This window comes from Anser cygnoides, chromosome 10 (genome assembly GCF_040182565.1).
Source record: "Anser cygnoides isolate HZ-2024a breed goose chromosome 10, Taihu_goose_T2T_genome, whole genome shotgun sequence".
NCBI lineage: Eukaryota > Metazoa > Chordata > Aves > Anseriformes > Anatidae > Anser > Anser cygnoides.
The window spans coordinates 11227098-11246224 of NC_089882.1; the positions used below are offsets into that span (position 1 = coordinate 11227098).

General features: G+C 44.7%; 1 long non-coding RNA gene across 2 annotated transcripts in view; it reads right to left on the reverse strand.

Moving 5' to 3' along the window:
* The window catches only part of LOC106035494 (uncharacterized), a 196668-nt gene that overhangs the window by 21138 nt on the left and 156403 nt on the right, over nt 1–19127 (reverse strand). For both annotated transcript variants that reach the window (XR_010833937.1, XR_007166928.2), the window contains one exon: nt 7842–7977. This is a non-coding gene — a long non-coding RNA (uncharacterized lncRNA). The remainder of the gene's footprint in view (nt 1–7841; nt 7978–19127) is intronic.

A 19127-nucleotide genomic window follows, 5' to 3' on the forward strand; every position in this document is an offset into this window, starting at 1 on the left:
TACATGTGGTGTAAAGTGGAGCTGGGCTCTGAGGGGCTGGGTGAGGGGAATCCCACCACTTTGGGCTGCCCGAGGTCCTGGGAGCCGCCAACAGGATTTCAGTGTTGGCTGATGAGGGAAATCACCCCCAGAATGAGGGGAGGCTGCTGAGGGAGGGCTGGGGACACTGCCCCACTATGTAGGCAGATGGTTCCTCTTCACCCTGCCCTGGGAAGTTTTCTGCACCAGGGTGAACCCCGGAGAGAAGCACAAGGGAAACATAAACCCCTAGTATTCAAGAGAGAGAAGGGAAGAGGATGCCTGAGCTTTGGCCCAAAATAGGGGTGAGAGGCATCCTCTGAGGAGGGATTTAAAAGAGACAAATTGCGAACACCCAAGAGTAAATTAAGCTCCCATCAGTCTGAGCAGTCTGAAAGGGCATCGGCTGTGCTAAAATCCCCGGGAGAAGTAAACTGGGGAGAGGCACAAAGAGAACTGCTGCTGAAAAAGGCACACCACAGACAAGGTGTGAAGACCTGCACGGCCCTAAAGGCAGCTCTCAACTTCTCCCCTCAGCCCGCTCTCCCTGCAAAAATCCGTGTCACAGGACTGTGAAATGCAGTGTTCTCTGTAAAGTTTTCAGTGGAAAACAAAACAGCTTTCATGGAGAAAAGCCGCTTTAAAGGTAAGAGACGACTCAAAGGATGACATATCCTTACTGCCTGCTGAGGAGCTCCAAGGGGAACCCCGGCGGAGGAACTCGCCGCATACTGAAGTGCGCCGAGCACACTCCAAGACACACTCCACATCACAGGGTAACCTTAGGGGGAATAGTTTTGAACATCCAGAATTAGACATTGCTATTAAACATTACAAGAGAAGAGATGCTGGCTTTTAATGTGGCTTCCACCCGGGGACTGGTTTGCACAGGTAGGAAGGAATGTCACGTTTGTTGGCATTATTCACCAGGAGGGAAGATGTCAGGAGCATCCACTGACAGCACATTTCTGCCTTTCAAGGGTGTGTGTCAGCCTTCACTGAACTCCACACCAAACTCCAGACAATACACAGGACATTTATGAAGCACCTGGCCAGCACTACTGCCCAATGGTTCACTAGACTGCAAGATCTTGAACAATTTCATTTTCATAGGAAAACATTAAAAATCTGAATTTGAGTGCAAGATTTAAGTTGTGATATCAGAGGACAACCAACTCTACATATCTACCTGGAAACTTCCTATCTGTACACCTCTGTCCCATGCAGGATAACTTCTGCAGGAGTTATCGTTTTGGTAACAACAGAAAGCAGAGCTTCATTCCAGGAGAGAAATCCATGTTTGTTCCATTAAGATGTGGCATGGTAGAAAATTTTAATCACAACACCAGTTTCAAATGTATGACCTGCCAGCCGACAGCTCCATAGTCACTGAACAGGGCTCTTCTCCATAAATGCTCACATATAAAAAAAGGCTGAAACAAAGCTACTGACTGACCTGAAATCAAAGTGTCCCCACATCCATTCATCTACATATCACATTGGAGGCAAAGGTTGTGCTTTATTTGACAGAATCAGAACAAGAAACTTAGCAGAAAAGGAAAAAGCTTTACAAGTATGCCAAATTATCAGACTGCCAAGGAATAAAACCTTGTCATATATCATTCATGCACTACATACAGGCTTCAGACTTCTGTAGCCTCTTCCTCCCTTCCTCAGATCTCAAAGCTGTTTGCAAACATAAATGAATAAAACCTCTCACCTCCCATGAAGCAGGTGATTTGTTTTTATTAATACATAAATGAAAGAGGAAATTAATTAAGGAATAGAAAGGGCAAGAGGCCCAAGATCACACAGCAAGAGCACTTTAATCACCGTATTCTGGCCACTTAGGAGTAGCACTTGCATGTTAATGCCTTTCTGCTCTCCAACAAGCATTTGCCATGGACCACGTTTCCCAGACTAAAGGCGCCTCGCAGGTCCCAGCTAGCTTTGTGGCTTTGTTCTCACTTGGGACATGAAGTTTTTCTTCACATTCACACCATCACTCCTCTGTCCTCTAGTTTAATTATTATTTATGCTGAATATAAATAGCAAAGGAGATGATCCTAAGATGAATAATGAAAAGACAACAAGAGACAAAAAAAAAACTGCTCCAGTCAGCGAGTATCCTACCTGCTTTATATTAAATACGTCTTAGCACTGGGTCTCTGCATACCAGAGGAGGAAGGGTGAGTTTTAGGGCCATTGCACAATATGAACTTCCCCAATGTATCACAGTTACAGAATCTCCTGTGCCAAATAACTTTGTGCTGATCCACGGTGGAAATTCACAGTGTTCAACAGCCCTTGAAATTTCTAATTTGTACATTCCCACAGAGGAGCAGTGCAGTGGGTGCATTTCTGGCTCCTGTGCTGTGCCTTGGACATGGGATCAGTCACTCTCTGGAGCCTGACCCCAAATTTTGTGGCACTATTTTAATTACTAAGCAAGGCATAGCTATCTGCTTCTCCATTTGCATCTAGCACTTCTAACGACAAGAAAATACATCCTTTTTAAATGCTAGCCTAGTGAGTGGTATTAAGAAAAGTGCGAGCTATTACACGTGCAGATTTCCAAGCAATTAGTCACGGAGGCAGGAGCACAGACACAAGATTAGCTCCCAAGTCACTGCCGCCTTCTGCTGCCCCGCTGCACCAGCAGCTTGGCACGGAGCCGAGAGGTGAAGGCAATGCTCTCGTGCCGGATGGATTCCCAGCACCCGCCACCCACAGCAAGAGCAATGCCCCTCGCTTAGCACCTCCTGCAGCTCTGCAAGGCTTCGCACCACACAGGGGTGGCCAGGGACTGGCCACCGGGCAGGACTCGAAACGTTTTTAGATATAGAGAAACAAGAGCTTTCCACCTCTGTTTACCTGCAACCAACACAATCCTACTGAAGAGAAATATCCCCTGTGGATAAAATACTAAGTGTATGTAGAAAGGGAACACTAACAGCTACATTCTGCTCATGTGAAGATTTCTTCCCCTGACAGTGCTATTCTAGATGCATCACTGCATATTTGCAGTGGAAGATGAAAATACTTCTGGCATTAAAGATAGTGACATTCTTAATTTATCTCACATGTGGGAAGGTGTGTGTGGGAGGAGTGAGAGCAACTCTCAGGAATATGTCCTACATAGTTTAATAAAGAAGAGTACACATTTCCCCTAGGATTTTATTTTTTTAATAAACCTCAAAATTGTAATAGGAGATTCTTTTCAAGAGTTTAGAAAAAAAAATAAACCAAGGGAAAGAAATCTGATTCCACTTTCCATTTTGTAGGGTTTTTGAGTAGTGCGTATGTAGAGAGATGAAATTATAAAAAATGGAATCCAAATTATCCTGCTCTTAGAACACTCTTGAACACTTACTCAGATCTGCTCTCCGATCTGAGTATCTTTAGATTTTGGACTGTTCCCAATTTTAATATGTCTGTGGCTCCAATTGCGTTGTGACAGTGACTACCTGTGACTGAAGAGCCTCCAGACTGTGCCCTCATTCCTCGGAGGGCAGCAGGGCCAGGGAGAACCCACCTCCACAGGGCCTCCACGCCAGACCCCCAGGAGAAGCCAGGTCTCCTGCGGGGACATGGAGCACTGCTTGGTACGAATTTCCCAGACACCTCTCCCAGACGCTCTTTCCCTGCCTACACTACGCCCTGCTCCGCAGCCACACAGGCTGCCCTGCACAAAGAGTACGAGGACCTCGAGCAGCTTTCCTTGTGGCAAATTGCAGGGGAAGGGTGCCAAGGGCACAGACCGGTCCAGATCCACCCTGAGACACAAGAGCTACAAACCATCTATTTTCCTCCGGCTGACAATACATTAGCAAACCTATTTTTCTTGCTCATAGATGTTCACAGAAGACCTAAAGATAGTCTGTTATTTTCAACAGAAAATGCAATTTGCTTCCCTAAAAATATCAGTAGTGCAGGCTATGGAGAGTTTGTTTTTCCCCAGTAATGCAATTTTTCATTATTGCCCTGAATTAAAATTAAATTGCTAACATAAGGACAAGCAGATGAATCCATGGTTAGGATAGCATAGCAAAATGTCAATACAATGCTTGTACACTGTATGCTTCTTCAGTATTTAAAGATTCTTATCTCTAGAATAATATAAACTGAAAAACATTGTGAGGCTCTCACACTATTAAACGAAACAAGGCTACTTCTGTTGCTTCCCTTCTGCGTGCTGACTTCAGACAGGCAGTATATAATGTTTTGAAACTGCTTTTTCAAGACTTGCTTTCTGGGTTTGCCCGCACAGGGAGCCAGCATAGTTATTGTTTGAAAAGAGAACAGGGCTGTGTTTTTGTGCCTGCAAACCCAACAGCAACGTTGGCAAAATACTGATAAAAATGCTAGAATTGTTTACCAACCCTAGGCAATATAAGCCTATTCTAAACCCTGACTTGAAGCATCTTTGCAGCAGGGGCAATGTCAATTTTTGGTGAGAGGGGACAAAAAAAAAAAAAGCAACTCAAGCTCTGACATATTTAGCAAAACAATAATGACTTAGGGGGTCAAAGGAATTGCATAATCTCCAATTCCATGTAAGAACATGGTAACTGAGAAGCAAACTGCTCTTTTAGAGGAGGTCAGACTCATGTTCTTCCAACATGTTTTATATAGACAACCTTTGCTCTGAAGATCTCTTTTCTCTTCCCATGGCTGACGTCGCCAAACTCTACTGAATTTAGCTGAATCCCATTGCCCCACACCTTTCCCCCAACCATGATCTGGTGCTGACCCCTCCAAACCCATCCTGGAAAAGCTCCTTTACAAACCCTGCTTCTGCCCAAGTAGGCCTCTTCCTCGGTTTTCTGTTTTAGCTAGAGAATAGTCATTTAATTTGCAAAATATATATTTTCGCACTTGCTTCAAAGTAGTTTCATCACTAAGCCCTAAAGACATACATGGGAACAGTGATTGACAGAAGAAGGTTACCAGCAACAGTCACTTTGAACCAGCCAAGTGAGAAGCAGTTTTGATGGAAATGACACACGTGCTGATAATTTCCTTTCTTCTTAGGCACCATGTCCTGGGGGTTATTCACTGCACTCTGCACAGATGCACTTTCCCAGTGGGACCACTGGCCGGTACGGACACTCAGCAGTCCCCGAGAGAGAACTACCACGACAGCAGGATTAAAGCCCGTGAAGCTGCATGAAATCAGCCTCTCAAGTCTCTGAACTCAGTGCAAAGCCCGTATTGCACACATTGCAAACGGCCCTGCTAGCCCTTAGGCTCTCTCAAGAGATCAGAAAGGAAACCACAGCTTTGTTCTAGCAAAGGCATAAAGGGCTTCAGAAGTCACAATACCAAAGGGCTCTGCAGGCACGGGCCATAGTGCAGCATTTTGTTATCCACTCTCACCTTGTTGGAAACACGCTGTTGGCTTCTAAGGAAAAAAGGATAGGGATTAAGTTTATTTCTGTGGGCTCAGTTCTTGGTTTCTTTACTTTCTGGTCAACCATTGAGGCTCATGCTTCTATATATCGCCACCTGAAAAATAATAATCTAAAATTATATGGACAAAAAATATCACTTCTTGTTGTTGTTGGAGTCTCAGGGGAATGTGAAATGAAGAAATAATTCTGGACAATTTCTGCTCTTTCTATAATGAAAAAAGTAAATGGAAGTATCAAAGTGACACCTCCATCAATGTAGAATTAAGGAATCGACTTTTCTTGTCTCAAGTCAGAAAACTGCAAAAGAAAATATTCTGACAACCCCAGTTTAGAAAACTGCTATAGGAAAAGCAGCTACTTCATTCCTCAATGCAGCCTTTTAACATATAAGAAGCATTATATTATACAAACTAATATGCCTGCTGAGTTATGTTCTATTTTACATTATTCATGCCTCACTTTTCCTTTCTGTTCATTCACTAATTGAGCTTCTGTCCTTCATTATTTGTACAACAGTGTCTCAGGGGATCCTCTTGTTCTCTTTATAAAAATATAACTTAAGTGCTCCCATAAAATAATTATGCCTTTGTATTAACTTGTATTAATAGGTGTGCTGTAACTGCATGGCTGGATCATTAAATACACTGAAGAAGACACATGGAGCACACAGAAAGCTTGTGTAGTGTTTACATAGACTTCCCACATATTTTGCCGAAACAGCATTGCTCCGAGTCCTGTGATGTGCTAAACAACAACAAATTTGAGCACCAACAACAGCAAGCCTCTAGAGCAGAATTACAGAAATGCAAGCGTTATGTATCATATATCATATGGTTGAAATCTTCAAAAGAAAGGATCCTGATGTTCCTGAGTTGCCCATCAGGGTACGATGCTCCCTGCAGGAGAGCTGGAGCATCGATGCTCCACAATTACGCTTGACGAGCCTCCACCATCTGCCACATGCAAAACACTGGCAGTTCGGAAACGAAGGCTCTGTACTGAGAGCAGCTATGCAAAGGCTCAGCCATATCATGCAAGTCCTGACAAGTGATGGAGACTGCCTCAGAGAGTAAAAGTAATTGCGCACATTGCAGTTTATTGGCTTGGGTATTTACGCCTTGATTACAACTAACAGTGTGTTTATCTCCATTTTTATACTTCATCTGCATGCTTGGTGTTTCCCAGACTCTGTCCTTCAGCCCCTGCCCAGCCGGGGGAGCACACGGGTGCTGCACAGAGGTGCTGCCAGGGCAGCACCGGGTTCCTCCAAGGGCCGCTCACTCCCACCTGCTACCAGCAGCCCCGTAGATGCCACACTCACTCCAATTCCCTCTGCACCCCCCCGATTTGGTGCTTTACTTGCAAATGAAGGCGGAGAAATGTGATCGCAGTGACAGACTGCAGGGTTTCGCTGTGCAAAGTACACTGGTTACAGCTGCTACCAGTGAATTTCAAACTAATGATCAAAGACACGGCATCTTTTCAAGCAAACAGTCAGAAAATACCTTGATGCTAATTTCCCAGCCCCTCCTTGGCAGCTCTGCAAGGAATTCACCACAGGTTTCTGCAGGATGGTAGTGGGCAGGCTGCAGGCGGGTCGCAGTGGCACAGGCTGTGCCACAGCAGAGCTGGCCCTGGGACTCGCTGTGGGGCCTGATTCTGAGGCACACACCTCGGGTTGTGCTGCTCTTCACGTCGCAGACGAGTGGTTTGGTTCCTAAAGCAGTTCTTCACACATTTCAACACCTGACTTACATGTGGCACACCCAGTGAAACTGTACTACACCTTACATTAGCACTGTAAGGAAATGAATATATATATTATATATATATACACACACATCGCCTTGTTTTTTTTTCTAAAGTCTGTCAGATTGCTACATTATAACAGAGAGGCTATTACGGACAGGTTTAGTTAGCTGTGCATCATTTCACACCTTCATTACACTCTTTACCAGGAAAATGGATTGCTTTTGAGCCTCTCTCCATTCTCATTAAACTTCCACTCTTGTGAGGTGTCAGTGCTGTAAAACGCCTAATGCGGCCAGTTAATTATAACACCGCTCCCTGCTTTACCCTTTTCAATTACTACTTCCACTGGCTGGAGCAGCCAAGCTCCCACCTTGGGTTACCCAGACCAAAACTAACATGGAAAACCAAGGGGCGTCCAGTGGCCAGAGGAAAACATGCCCACGCCAGACCTGGGAGAAAATGAGGCGAATTTCCGCCAGCAGGACATGGCATTTCTTGGAACATGGAAGGGGGAGTCCTGCATAGGCAAGGCTGGAAGATGGAGGTGCCACCTAGCTTTCACCAGCATTAGTAAAGGAGGTTAACTGCAAGGCAGACACTACAAACCTTATTAAAGAAGCCTTCCTCGGAGCTACTCAGGGTAGTAGCAGTACTTACCAGAACAAGTACTGGCAGAAATTAGCCTGAAATCACATAAATGGCTGTAATTTCTGCTTCGCGACACGAGCTGTCTGATAGCTACGAGTTAATTCTCTCCTCGAGTGCTGCAGTGTTCTTTCACATTTGGTGCGACCTGCAAAAAAACACAGGCAGCTCCCAGTGACCAAACGTCAGAAGTCTCCTTCTAGTCCAGCCTGGCCACTTCCACCTCCCTTCTGCAGCTGGGGAGAGCAGGAGAGAGCCACACCACCAGACCCCATACAGGCTGACACCAACCTGCTTGAAGAAATCTTGATTTAAAGTTTCTCAGAGCAGCAAACCCACTAGGACTCAAAGCAGGACTTTCTAAGGATAAACCACCCTCCTGCTTTGCAGGCACTGCATATGCCCACAAAAAGGACACTACTCTTTTTAGCTCTTTTCTCTTGCTACAAAAGCAAAGCAACCGAGGATTTCCCAAGTAATACCTTGCTGTACAAATGAATATTTCATTTCTAACAGGAAGCAATTTTCAACGTATTTATGAAGAAAGCATCGTTGCTGTAAAGGAACAACGCGTTCTGGCAGAGACATCCCAAACACAACTGAGAAAGCCATCTCCCTGATGAGGGATCAGAAGATCAAAGTTGTGTTTTATTAGTTGTATAAAAAGTATCTTTAGCTCTCAGTCGAAAGAAAAAATTTGCATTTAAATAGAAAGATTAATAATTGTAATACACAGAGCCCACACTGAATAATTTTTTGTAACAGAAAATAATTCATATTGTTTTATATAAACTGTGCACCTTAAGTCAAGCTACGAAAAATGATAATCGTAATATTTTACAGACCAATTTTAATATAATACAGCTTTGTTACATTATTATTCTCCATTGTAAATAATGCATGTCTGGAGCTTTGGGAAAGGCTGGATTTAAAATACTCATCTCTGAAAATTCAATAGGGCGTGTGCTTTTTGGTGTGTTTACACTATGCATGAGTTTTACTTATTAAAGTAAAAAAAATGTATTGGAAGGATAGGAACAAACCTCCCTCCTAACACAAAGACAGACCAGGAGGTGATGCAATGGAGAACTTATTGAATTATTTTGGAAAGAAATATTTTCTTCTAGAATGTGCAAATTCGGATTCACTTGAGTATTTTGAAATGCTATTGAACTGTTGAGTTGTTTTGGTCAGGTCAAAAAAATCCCAATCTTTAAACCAAAAAAAAATATATAAAATACACTTTGACATTCTTTTAGCATTTGGGGGTGCACCTTTTGAAATCTAATTTCAAAACAAAATTACTTACAACTAAAACTTTCAAAAACTGTCTCCTATCTACAGGAAAACAGACTCTCTTTTCCATTTCATTCTAACCAAGCCTTTAAGAAAATAATAAGATATTGATGTTTCAGAGAAAACTTCCAAAACATCCCTTAGGATCAACCCGAAGCATTTCCCATTTGTGTGTGTGTGATTTGCCTCAGTGAATGGGTTTTTTGTCCTGTGCTGAGGAGCTCAGCTGGGAGCAGGGATTATATCCCCGGGTCATACCCCTGGGATGCTCTCCCGTAGCCACCCTAGGAGGGCTGCAGTACCTCCAGCACACCAGGGCTGCAGTTTCTTCCTTCAATGCCTTTCCTTTTCCTCTCCTGACCTAGCATTAGCAGAGCCCTACCACCCTCAGCACACTTCTGCCTTGGCTCCTGGGATGGTTCCTGCACCCCACGGGCTGCTCACTGACATTAAAGGGCAGCCGGGGGCAGAAAACCCCACAGTCAGCCATCTCGTCTGCGAGGGAGACCAGCTGCTGCTGAAAGCACCACTAACTGCTGCTTGCAGAAGGCAAGGGGCAATTTCCTCGCCAGCCCCACCGCGAGAGGCAGAGCAGGGACCTCGCAGCGTTCAGTTTGTTGCTTCCTCATGTATTCCAGTCCTCGCCCAGAGAGAACTTTTAATTAGAGAAGGATCAGGAGGGAGTTGCCCAGCGTTCCCCCAGTGCCACAAAGATAATAGAAGAACGCACAAACCCTTACTCTCCTCAAAGCCACCAGCACCACTAATTACCCTGCCAAAATTCAGCTCAGGTTCCTCTCGCTGATCATTTCATCACCATCACTCTCGCTGCCTTCCATTTCACCCTGCAAGCGCCAAGCAACGGGCACAGACACAATGAAGCAAGTTTGGAGGAGCCGCTTCTGGGGCTCAGTGGAGAGCACAGCACTCCTCAGAACAAGGGCTCAGTCGCAGACAACCAGGAGAAGATGAACAGATGCTTGAAAACCCGGCGTGTGTCCATTAGGGAGCACAGCTCTCTTCAGGCTGTAAAGCATCTAGACTCCAGAGGCTGCAGCTTGTGCTGTGTGCTACTTTCCAGCGGCAGCGCCGGGCTGTCAGGTTGGGTGTTAGTGCAGGGACTGAGATGTCCCACCTCACCTCCTTTACCCTGGTGCCACCACCTGCCCAAAGCCACTGCCTGGGTGCCACCAGCAGGGCCCCACCAGCAAGGATAGGAACCCCTGGGGACTCCGTCTCCGTCACTAATGTCAGAGCCAACATAAACAAAAGGAGGTGTGCAGGGAGCTGCAGTTTGGGAGCAGACGCCATTTGTGCATATCTAGGAGCAGCGGGACCACTTCCGGGCCCAGGACTTTCTGCTGGGCTCCTCAAAGACTTTGGACCTGAGCCCAGAGTCACCCAGCGCTCTCCTCGCAGCTCGGCCAACCTTGATTCCTATGAAGATCATTTACCCAGTTCAGCTGCAGGGTGCTTTTCACAACAAGCCCTTTGTTAGCAAAAAGCACGAGCAAGGAGAAACAGAAATCCTTCAGGCCTGGACCCGTATAGGCTTACTGAAGCACACGATTGCTTCATCCCCATCTCTCCAGTTCAGAAAGGAGATGAGATGTTGGAAGATACGATTTCCAAAAGAGGGGTCTGAAAATGGGAGGACTGCTCTGCTGTCCATGGCCACCGCTCTGTGAGGTCCGAAGAGCAACCCTGCCTTCAGGAACCATCGCACCTTTGGGCAGTTTTGCAGAAACATGTGGCTTAGTCACTTTTTTCATAGAATGGAATCATAGAATCATAGAATATCCCCAGTTAGAAGGGACCCATAAGGATCATTGAGTCCAACTCCTTTCACCATATTCAGGGAGCAAAGCTCAATCAAATATTTTCTATTTAAAACAGCAACAAAGGCAAATAACAAGCTTTGTAAAGACTAATTTTCCTGCACACAATGTCAGTTAGCATTACAATATTTTGTCATATATTCCTTAGCTGCTCAATGTTAAGTTCTTGAGCTTCTGAATGCAAATATTTCCTGTCAAGGAGAAGGATAAGACCACGTGATTTTTTTATCTCAGTTATACATTCACATATCACATACCCAAAGTTAACAAGTGTCTCTCTTGTGTAAAACAGTTTTCTACTTCCTGTGCATCCAAAATAGCAGCTATGAAAATTCTCATCTATTGTACAGTAAGATAGTTTGCTGCCTTTATTTTTCTGACCACATGTGTATTGTACAAGCAGAGGACAGAGTCTTTTATGCTATCATCCTGCTGTCTGGAAATCTCATTCTGCAATCTCTGCTTTTTCATTGCCATTTTCAGATGTTTAATGAAGCGACACATGGATATGAGATGCCCCTGTTATTTCTTCTGCCCAGTCTCTATCGTTTTCAATCTCAGAACTATTGAGTAAATGGAAATAAAGTTACCAGCTCTGTTTTGCACTTCTTCAGCAAAACTCCCATTGGAGTTGATGAGAAATGTACATAAGGTACAGATAGGAGATTTAAGTCTCCTTTTTTTCCACATTGGCTGCATGGAAGAACAGAAAAGGAATATATTCATTGTTCATAGGCCTCATCTGCTTTTTAATTGAGAATCGCCATTAGTTACAGGTGCTTTCTAAATGAACAACCTATGTTCATACTCTGCCACAGCCACTCCTTCGCCCAGTTGCCCTCCCCTTTGGGACCTCATGTAGCATGACCAAAAGTATGAGACATCAATACACCACACTATTCTGCACACAGCTGTGGATTTGCCCAAAAAAGCTGTGCAGAAAGCTGATTTCTCACTATCTCCAGCTCGGAGGTGCACCACTGACCTTTTCTTCCCGTATAACCATGTCAAATGACAGGAACGATCAGGCTTCAGTGCTGAAGGTCAGTCACATCAACCTTGTCCGTTTCCTACTTGTGTACGAGTTCACACGCATCCTTCCGCTCGCCAGAATCACGCTCAGCCCACTGGTTTGCAAGAGCATACATTAGCAGGAATTTTAATGAGTTGAACTCGTGCTGAACTTCCTTCTTTAGCTGCTATTTTAGTGATTTGTTGACTCTCTAAGGCTCATTCAGGACTTTTTTTTTTTTAGCCTTGACAGAGTAGATAGAGTAGACATGGATTTTATGTGCCAACTCTTCTGTATTTTTGGCACTCCTCTTGTCACATAGCAGGTCAGTGAAATACAAGTTCGAGCAACAGAGAATGCCTCCTGCGTGTATCTGTGCTGTCTCAAAGTAGCCTAAACTAATCTCTTCCTCTCTTCCCCATTAGTAGCGACGCTAAGCTGGAGCAATGGCTGAGGATGCTTTAACAGCCACACAGAATCTTAATAAGATCTGCTTACATTTATATTGTGCATTTCAGGCCGGCTGGCTCAGTTTCCTTAGCCACAGCCTCACAAAGAAGCTGAATGCACTGGTTTATTTTTGTGGTCTTTTTAATTATTTTAGCATTGTCTCTGATTTTTGTATCAGCCATCTGTGAAGTGTGGCAGGATGTGTGTAATCTTCTATGGCACATGTTGTACTTTCTCCATTATTATCTGATGGGAGAGAAAACCAAAGTTAAGGGAGATTAAGGTCAGTGTACTCTCAACATCCAATCGCTGTATAATCCACTGCGTTATCACTAGGGAAGATTATCAGCCTTGATAGGGCCTATTCTTTGAGCCATTCAGCTCTGTGGAGGCCCACTTCTCTCACAGAATGGCATTTCTGCTCAGTCTGAACAGCGAGAAATCATACATAAATTTTCCACTACATGCCGCTGACATGCAGCAAGCGATTGTCTCTGCGCAGGATGCAGGACAAGCACCTCACTGCACAGCACCACTCAGCTGTGCACTGCGCTGCCCTGGCCAGAGCAGAGGGGATGCTAACGTAGCGCCCCCCCCCCCCCCCCCCAAGCTTCCCTGTCCCCGGAGTGTTGCTGGGCAGGATCAGGCCTCCCAAGGCTGAAGTCACACACTGTTTCTTGCAAAGGGCCCACAAACACGATTTTATGATGTTAAACGGTCCAAAGAATTGAGGAGGGTGAGGCGCAAAGGGCAGTGTGCCTGGGACATGACTGACTCCGTGCCCTGCCTCCCCTCTCCCAGCTGAGTTGTGCAACTTTCCCCAAAATGCTCTGAAACCAAGACAGTAAATGCATTATCTCCTATTGCATCACCTCTCTCAAGCAGCAACACAGCTCAGCAGACACGCTCCATCTACCAAAGTTCGGTAAGGCTGGGCCACACGCTGCTTCCAAGCATCACCACATTTAACCAGCTAATAGTATCCGAGCATCTCTGTGGATCGAGCAGAGGCAGGACCAAGCAGACACTGGGCTCTGCCACACTTTGCGCAGGTTAAACGTGCCTCGAGAGAGAGCGAGGACGGCAGTAATTACCCACAGCTGCAGCCCCACTGCGAAACGTCCACGAAACCCATTAGAGCAGCCGCATTGCAAGAGTAACCAGAACACCCCAGATTTCAGGCTAATTTCCCTCTGTTCGCAATTAAGGTATGAAGGTAGAAGTGTTTTCAAATTACTTTAATTCCCGGTTCCTTCTCCGCTCCCAACAAGTTAATGGCTGTTGCTCCTCCACAAGGCCGAGTCTCTTAGCAACGCCGGCTCGGCAGCTCGGAGGATGCCCCCCTGCATGGTGCCACGCCGCAGGCTCCTCTCAGACAGCAAAAGCAGGAGAGATGGAAGAGCTTCCACTGACCTGGGGCAGGCAGCATTCGGCTCCAGGAAACTCAGTCTATTAGCACATTGTGTTGCGAGTGAATGGGGGATCTTCCTCTCGGAGCCCGGAGGGGATGAGGAAATGGGCATCACCTCTTTCTCAAAGGAAGATCCAGCGTGGGCCCTGGGAGCTGGTGCTTTGCTGCAGGCCTCAGCTGCACGATCTGCTCCTCACAAGTTTCTGCAGCCCACAACAAGCAGTGGCTGTGGTTCATGCACTATTAAAATGATAGAGAAAGGCTCAATTTTGTTAGATGTACTGAACCAGCTCCTCGTTTTGTTCAGGGGGCTTTTCAAGCGCCTACACGTTACCTGTGTGACACCCACTCCCTTAGCAGTCCATCTTTCACAGACATTTTCCATAGATTTCCAACTCTTTCTGGTTTACAGTGACGCAAGACTGAAGTCCTCATCATCATCTGTCCCTTCCCAGGCCCTGCCCGAAATGAGCAGCCAAAGCTGATACTGCAGAAGGCATCCAAACAGCACAGTTTCAGCAAGCTACCAGCAAACGGCAGGGGAAAAGGGAGGGGGATCAATAAAAGACATCCACTGAGGTGGAAACACAAGGCACATAATCCAAACACACTAAAATGTTTCATTTCTAAAATCTCAAAATATTTCACTTTGACGTCTTCCAAATGAGACTCACAGCTTTTTCTCTTCAAACAAGTTTTGCTTGGCAATTCAGTTTTAAAAGGAAGAAAGCAAGGGCAGAGGGAGGACATCGTTTTGTTTGGTTTTGAACAGCATCAGATCATCTTGAAAGTAGCCATAACGTCGTTTTGGGGCAAGAAACAGCCAATATTCTCCTGAGGAGGGCATTAAACTAGGTTCACTGGGGGCCAGATACTAAAGCCCACAGCAAATGGGAGGACGGGAAAGGGTGGGAGCAGACATGCACAGGGCAAGGGGGAGGCTCTGAGGAGGAACTGCTGCAAAGTGAGCTTCTGAGCTATGCTAAAATCAATTAAAACCACACATTCATTTTGCTGTGTTGCTTTTCTGGACAATAAATGACTGCAGCTGACATGGGGAAAGCAAATGAGTATAATGGGAGGGGAGGTTGGCAGTGAAGCAATATCAAGAGGCTTTCCCCAGTGGCAATGAAGATCTGGAGAGCTGACAGTCAGAATCTCACCACTGGGAAAACTCCGCTGTTTGCTCTAGGGTGTCCTGAGAGATAAGTAGCCATCACTACCTCCGTAAAACATGGGACATTCCCACTCCCAAGGCTGAGAAGAAGTAGTAAGACCACGAGGTGCCCAGACATCACAGGTTTCCCCTAAGGCATTCCCTCGTAGAGAGGAACTGACCTGGACCCAAGTGAGCAGTGCTTTTGCCCTACTGCAGGAAATCTTCCTGGTGCCTACCCAACTTTCCAGCTGGGGTAAGATCTTAGTTCTTATCCGCTTTTAATTTTTTGCTTATAGCTTCAGTATTGCTGTATCATATATAACTGTACTTTCATGCTTGGGTAGCAGCAGTAATAGATCAGCAAGATTTCTTGCACCTATCTCAGGAGGAAAAGTTTTATTAAATCATTAAATAAAATCATCATGTACTGCCTTTACAAAATTAAAAAAAAAAAAAGAAAAAAGAAAAAAAAAAGATCGGCTTTAGAACTGAAACGCAATTGGGAAAGTAGGTGTTGTGAACTCTACACCAAAGTAGCTGAATTAGAGGCTGTGCATCAAGAAGAGAATAGAGTGCATGAGATTAAGAGAGAGAGAGAGAAAGAGAAAATTAAAAAAAAGTCCTTTTGAATTAAGCCTTTTCTCACCTCTAACAAGGCTCTAGAAACAGCACCAATCAATCCAAATGACACTTTAGTGTGAAGATCTATTATATTCTTCAATGATCATATGGCTTTATATGTTATAATTTGGTTCTGAGTTATGTCCTACATCAATTATAATTGAGCACTGCTTCCCAATGTACAATCAGACTGTGATGAGAACAGAAAGGCAGTGGACATTAGAGGATTACTATCAGAACCACCTAATTTAATTAAGAAGGAGATTTATTAAAATGGTAACATTAACAGGTGTTTTATGGGACTAATAATTAATAAGGTTTCTGTAGAACATTTGTAAGAGAAATAGACAATATGCAGTGCCAGCAGAACCTCCCTGTAATGGGATAACAATAAAGCATTAAGAACTGTAGATCAGATATTATGATAATAATCTGATACTGTAAATTATGGTTTGAAGAGGATTAAATGCCATTAGTGCAAATTAGTATTTATTGAAGCTGAAGCACGACTTTGCACAGCATCTGGAGAGAAGGCAGGCTGCAGCCCGGCTCTCCAGCACGGACACTTGCTGTCCTCCAGAACCTAGCCACGACAAGCCAAAAACCTTGCTGGTTGCCAACAAACTTTGAGAACCTTCACCCAGGGAACCACAGCAGTGCCGCAAGGAAGCACTTCACTCCTGGGAAGCCCAGAAACTCATTTCTGCCCAAGTTACCTTCTGGGAGCAGAGAGAAGAGAGCCTCAGGGTCTTTTCTGGAAATGAGGGTGCTGAGGGACTTTGCAGAGGGACTATTGCTAAATAAGCAATTTACAGCTCATGTTAACACCTGGTGCTTTCTTAGCTCTAAGCTTAAAGAAGTAAGCATCCCCCAGGTAGGAGGAGAGAGGTGCTACAGCAGCACCACTAGCCCACAGCTCTTTTTCTAAACTAGCCGCGATCCTTGACACAGTGATGGAAGAGGATATTAGCAGTGGGAAATTTTTTCAAGGCCAGTACTTTAATGAGCTCCTAAATAATGACTTTATCTTAGAGGCACACTCAATATTCATTCTGAATCACACCCAAACAATAGTATTGCCTGACTTCGGTCAACAGAAAACAAGTGCTGAGCTACAGCTCAGAGAGCAGCTTTGGGAAGCAGTGAGGGGATGGGGCGTTGGTCCCTCGCCAGGACCAGGGTGAAAAATTTCCCCGTGGGGATGGGAAACCCCTGGAAATCGTGGTGTTTTCAGCTCCAAGTCGCCTTGCAACAAGTGAGAGATGCCTGTGTGTCCCTGCAGTTCAAGGGCTGCTTGTGCCACTCAGCCGAGGGCCGAGCCACCTTTTTTTTCACGTTTAGTCAGTATCTGATATCAAGAACAAGCAGAGTTTGCAAAGCAAATGAAATGATCACTTAGAATCAAAGTGGGTCGCTTCCACCCCCAGCTGCAGAGGTGCTGGTTTTGGATAAGAGCTCAGCTTCTCGTTTTTTAGGGTAGATTTGAGTTGTTTCACAATCAGGATGTGCCAAGGGGGATGGCCCTTAGCTTTAGTCTTAGCACTCAGACCCTACAGATGCTCGGCCACTGTCCTCTTCCACAAATTGCACTGAACAATTTTGGGTTACTTCAGGCTTGCATGTAATCAAATTTTAGTTTCTGTGATTGGTTCTGGGCTAGTGCATTGCAACGGAGACAATTTTGATCAAACTTTCTCTGGCTTTTGTTTCCAAGTTTGGGGCCCAAAACACATTACAGTTTTATATCTGCCCCAACATGAAATATCATCTGTGCCAGACCTTGGGGAACCACCACACCAGGCTGCTTCCATTACCATCTCCCCAGGCCAGAAACAAACCCTGGGCCATGGCTTTTTTATGGTTCAGAGACACTTATGAGTGCTGATTAACTTGTTCTGACAGAGAAACCAGTTACCATCCAGCAGCCTCTGGAGCTCCCATATATCTTCTTACCAGCTTTATTTCATTTTTAGCCTTCTCATTCATTTGTGCATGCCTATAGGGAGCAGAAACCCATGCTAGAGTTCTGGGAATACCCTGCTTCCCCAACCAAAAGCCTCACAGGCAGCAGGGAATGAGAAATACCTCCTGTCAGCACAGTGCTGCACACTCCGGAGGTTTATAACACATAACAAAATCTCCATCCCATCCCATTTCCCACGGGCAGGCCGGGATTTCCAGGCTCTTCAAGGAGTTCCCACACCCAGTTCCCACTTCACTGGCTGGCTCTGTGAATCCAGACCTCATGAGGTCCTTTCAAATTCCCACCTGCAAGCAGCACACATTTTGCAATTATTAATTAGCCAAACTCTTGCATTTCACAGGAATGCTTTTTTCACTTGTTTTATGTTGTATATCACATGAAGAGCAGTCTGGGGTTTGCATTTGAACATCATTTCCCTACCCCACACAAATAACCAGTCCCCTTGTACAAACCAAATATTCATGCTTGCTTTTAAGGGCTGCAGGCTGCACCCAGCAGTGCTAGCAGCAGGAAATCTGTTGACTTCACAGGCACGGTACAGGTTTGGCAGAAATAAGGAAGATGTATTTCAAAGGGGAAAAGGTGCATAGTATATTCCCTGCCTGCAAGGGAGATCCTCTGGGCCAGTTTGAGCAAAATTGCTGCAAAAACAAAGCCTACTTTCTTCCCCGGTACTGCTATTTAAATCACTTCTATGGGATGCCACTGTCAGTCACTGGGTTTTAATATTACTGCAGCAGCATTACAGGAGAATGAGTGCTGAATCAATAAAAAATTAAGAAAATACAGGTTTTATTGCACAGTGATATTTGGAATTGGTCCCTCAGGCTTTCCAGTCGCCTCAGTTTTGTTTTATATGCCAGTGGATGGAGCGTTGTGTGAAGTAGTTTGAATGCAGGAACCAATCAGTCGTAATCTAATTCTAAATGGACCACAAGCAAACTGCAAAAATAAAGACAGGCAGGGGTATCATGTTGACAGATGTGCCTATGGTACATTGTATCTCTGCTCTGCCTAACTAGGAAAAATACTCTCTTAGATTGTTTTATCTATGTATAATGCCAATAACAAGAACAATAGGGGGGAAACTTGTTTTCTGTAGGGCCCTTAAATATAAATTTATAGAAAAAAAATGTGAAAAGGGAAAATAATATCATATCTTCTTGGTTTCACTTGTCAAATAGTAAACTAACAGTCAATAAGCATATGAAAAGCATAGAATAAGCAGTATAAATGTCTTACTTGTTCAAGTTAAAGAGGATTTCTCTCTGAGGCCAAAATCTAATTGTTCCTCCTACTCCTCAAGCAAAGCGGTATGATTGTCTGGAGGAATTGTGGACAAACAAAGAGGTGGTGGTGATCAGCAGGTAGTTATATACAGCATAGTGCATAGCTGTCTGCATCTTCACCTCATGCTGCAGTTCTAATTAATTTCAACTGCTTTCACCTGCTATTTGCAATTATTATTTTCTCTTTCATTTCCACCACCATGAGCTCTTACGGTTGACCAATCCTGCCCTGCTTAAC